Source organism: Sorex araneus, chromosome 4 (assembly GCF_027595985.1).
Source record: "Sorex araneus isolate mSorAra2 chromosome 4, mSorAra2.pri, whole genome shotgun sequence".
NCBI classification, from domain to species: Eukaryota; Metazoa; Chordata; class Mammalia; order Eulipotyphla; family Soricidae; genus Sorex; species Sorex araneus.
In genome coordinates this window covers 99,092,354-99,096,396 of record NC_073305.1, presented here as the reverse complement: position 1 = coordinate 99,096,396, position 4,043 = coordinate 99,092,354, and positions in this window count along the sequence as shown.

The window sequence follows — 4,043 nt, the reverse complement described above, 5'->3', positions numbered from 1 at the left end:
CTGTGCTTGATTTTCTTAATGAAAAGGTAGTCTTCTTAGTAATTTTAAACTGATTCATTCTTTAAAAAATGAATGAAAATAAATGTAGGTATATCTTAAATTGTTTTAAAAATTTTTTGAGAGAGAGAGAACCATGTTCAATGTATTGGCATTGTCAATCTGTAAACAAGAAAGCATTTATCTTTTCTTTTAAAGGAGGGAGATTGCCTTCACTCTGCCATAACACATGCCCACACATCTTCACCTGGAAAACTGCAGCATTTCAAGCTCTTGCCAGGGTAGCTCATTTTTTATTTATTTATTTATCTATTTATTTTTTACTTTCACGATCATCACTGTGCTACCCAAAGTTTTCTTTTTTTCTTTTTTTTTTGTCTTTCTGCACAGGGGTTACTCCTGGCTCTGCACTCGGGAATTACTACTGCTGGTGCTCAAGGGACTATATGGGATGCTGGGAATCGAACCCCGATTGACCAAGTGCAAGGCAAACACCCTACCTGCTGTGCCATTGCTCCAGCCCCACCCAAAGTTTTCTTGCTAGCCAAAGGTAGCAGTGGCCTTGAACTCTATCTTCAGAGCATCCCTCACTGCTTTGGTGTAGGTCTGGGAGTGGCAGATGTAGGTGAAGCCAGCCTGTCGCCAGTAGGCCACCGTGCTATCTCAAGGGGCCAGTGATGGGTTGAATCATGAAGACACCAGCATTGTCCTTAAAGGTCAGTTTAAACCACTAAGAATATTCTCCACTAAGAATATTCCAATATTTTATGCAGGGGTTCAGCGGGGACAACTGGCAATGCTCAGCAGTTACTCCTGACTCTGCACTCACCAATCACTCCTGGCAGATGTGGGGCACCATAAAGGATGCCAGGTATCAATCCCGGATCAGTCACATGCAAGGCAAACAAGCACCCTACCTGCAGCACTTTCACTCCAGCCCCCAGAGATTTCTTCTGACATAATGCACACGAATCTGGACCAGAGAGATAATCATGAGCACATGCTTTGCTCATACGATGGAAGTCAAAGGAATAAACAACAAAGCACCATAGATGAGTCTCAAAAATATTATGTGGCATGTTCAGATTAGTGTTTTGAAAAAATTATTTCTGGCAGTAGTGTTTGACACATTTGGATCTGTTTTGAGAAACAAACATTCCTGGCAGCGGTTGGCTCTGGATTGTCCAATATCCAACAAGATGGCAATATGGTCTCAACATTCCTCTCTCCCCACCCCTTTCTCCCTCCCTCCCTCTCTCTCTTTCTCTCTCCCTCCTTCTCTCCCTCCCTCGTTCCCTCCCTCCCTCCCTCCCTTCTTGTATACCCCCTTAATGCCCCCACAGTCTCATTTTCATGTAGGCTAGCCTGGGCTTACTTACAGCAAAGACAGCATTCCAAAAGGACAAAATCACGGTGTTCTAAATCTCATGTCCAACCACACAGTCAGTGGGAAGGATAATAGAAAATCTTTGCATAAAAATAACTGTGAATATGGTATATATGATAATAAACTACCACAGCAATTGTACAGTTTAGGAGCCTACTAAGATAAGAAAAAAGTTCCTTACTGCCCATTGATTCCCAACTAAATGACTTCTAAGCACACTAAACTACTTACTGTTCTTGGTAAACATTTTGTGTTTTATTCATGGATCAGACATGCCTGTAAATATCCACTTATATAATAACTAAAGCAAAAAGCTTTGAATGCAAATATGCATTTGTTTCACTTTTTGCTTCACAAAATTTACCATTTTTCACAATTTGATTGCAAATTGTGTGATTGCAAATTGTGTGATGAAAGGAACTATTTCTTGGGGGCTGGAGCGATAGCACAGCAGGTATGGCGTTTGCCTTGCACGCGGCCAACCCAGGTTCGATTCCCAGCATCCCATATGGTCCCCTGAGCACCACCAGGGGTGATTCCTGAGTGCAGAGCCAGGAGTAACCCCTGTGCATCGCCAGGTGTGACCCAAAAAGCAAAAAAAAAAAGAAAGGAACTATTTCTTTATATATATATATATATACATATATATATATATAATGTAGGAGTATTGCTATTTATTCAGCCATTGATTAAGCTGAGTTGGGCATGATCTCCACATTGATTTTTTCTTAATTCACAGTTAATTTTATTTTATTATTCCCCCTTTTTTTTATTCACCATGAGATACAGTTACAAAGCTTTCGTGTTTGAGGGGCTGGAGCAATAGCACAGCGGGTAGGGCGTTTGCCTTGCACGCGGCTAACCCGGGTTCGATTACTAGCATCCCATATGGTCCCCTGAGCACCGCCAGGGGTGATTCCTGAGTGCAGAGCCAGGAGTGACTCCTGTGCATCGCTGGGTGTGGCCCAAAAAGAAAAAAAACAAAGCTTTCATGTTTCAGCTTCAGTCATGCAACCATAAAACATTCATTCCTTTACCAGTGCATATTTTCTACCTCCAAAGTCCCTAGTATTCCCCTCTACCCCCTACCCCCTGTTCTAACCCTTCCCTTGTCTGTGTGGCAGACAATTTCCCCCCTACTCTCTCTCTACTTTGGTTACATTTCATATTTCGACACCAGTCCCACCACTCAAACCTGCTGAAGAGGTAATGCTAGACGATTTGTTTTGTATTGCTTGTTATGGATAGAATATAATGGCCAGGAAATTCTCTGTGGTACTTTTCTGGGAGCTTTAGTTTATAATCTCTGGGTCTTAGCCATTGATGAGATTTCATGGCGCTGGGGGCAGTTTGGGAGTGTGAATGCCAAGCTTCTGGAACACTGGGGACCTGGGAGGTGGAGGCCCAGTCCCGATCCAAGTGGGCCTAAAGATCTCAGTCACAGGTTCCTGCCTACCTCCGCGATACAGGCCCTACTTGTTCCTTTTGATCTCTTTTAAGGTGTATGGGCCTCTGAAATAAGGCCAATAAATGAGCTTATATAGCTGAGCCGGAGGTGGTTTGTGGGTGTGTCTCGCACATACCTAACTTTTGGACGTTTAATTTCTTGGTAAATTTAGCCCCAAGTTGTTGGGGTCTGGCCAAAGGCACAGTAGCAATTTGGGGATATCTGAAAGTCTGAAGGCACCATCAGACTTCTGATACACTCGCCCCGCAGGCACAGGTTAACCTGTTGGCGGCACCATACCCCCTGAAAGAACTATTTCTTTACTCTCATAACATAATGATATTTAAAGATAAAGAAAAATAGTCTGCCTAATGGGGAATCCCCCCTTAAACAAACAAGTGAGTGGGACTATTGATGAAATATTTCAGGGCTGGGGGGAATTAAATCTTAAGCACAGGCTGCTGTGGGAAAAGTTGTACTATCTTTGGGGGTTTTGCTGTTCACATTTTATAAAGAGAGGCAAAGTATGGCACAAAAAACTGAACTCTAGACTGGGACACTAAATATGCTAAGCCAGACAAAGACACATTTGGCAAGAAAAAGGTAGAGTCAGAGAGGTTTTACAAGAATGTAGAGAAATAAATAAAAGAGGTCTTGGTCCTTGAATGAATCTAGAATAGATAATCCGTGAATTTAATCCAGTTGACAAATAGTGAAAAATCAACAGTGAGACTTGAAAACAGGGTGTTGTACCCTGCTAAAACTCTCTCCATGCTCCTGTGTTATCTTTGATGCCTCTTTTATTCCCTGCAAATCAGGGCTGGTAGTGCATTGAAAAGACTTTCAATCAGACATCAGAAGCAGACAGAGAAGTTGGGATGGGACCTTCATGGACACTGATCCCTCAATGCAAGATTCCTTCCTTGATGCTATTTCTGTCCAACAGAAGGCCTACCATGGGATTTTTAGTTCTAGACTTTCCTTGATTGTAGGATGACATTACTTTGCCCTTTCCCTCCTTGCCACAAGTAGCTTGTCCCGGTTTTACCCAGAGTTTAGGCTTACCCCAGTCACACCCATCAAGGTGTTCCCGAATCTCTCCCATCCCTTTGTTTAGCTATAATCACTTCTCCATGCTCTCTTCCCCAAAAGAGTTAATCCTCGGCTTTCCCTTAATCCGACCCTGCTAAGTTGCAAGGTCAGACCTTCCTA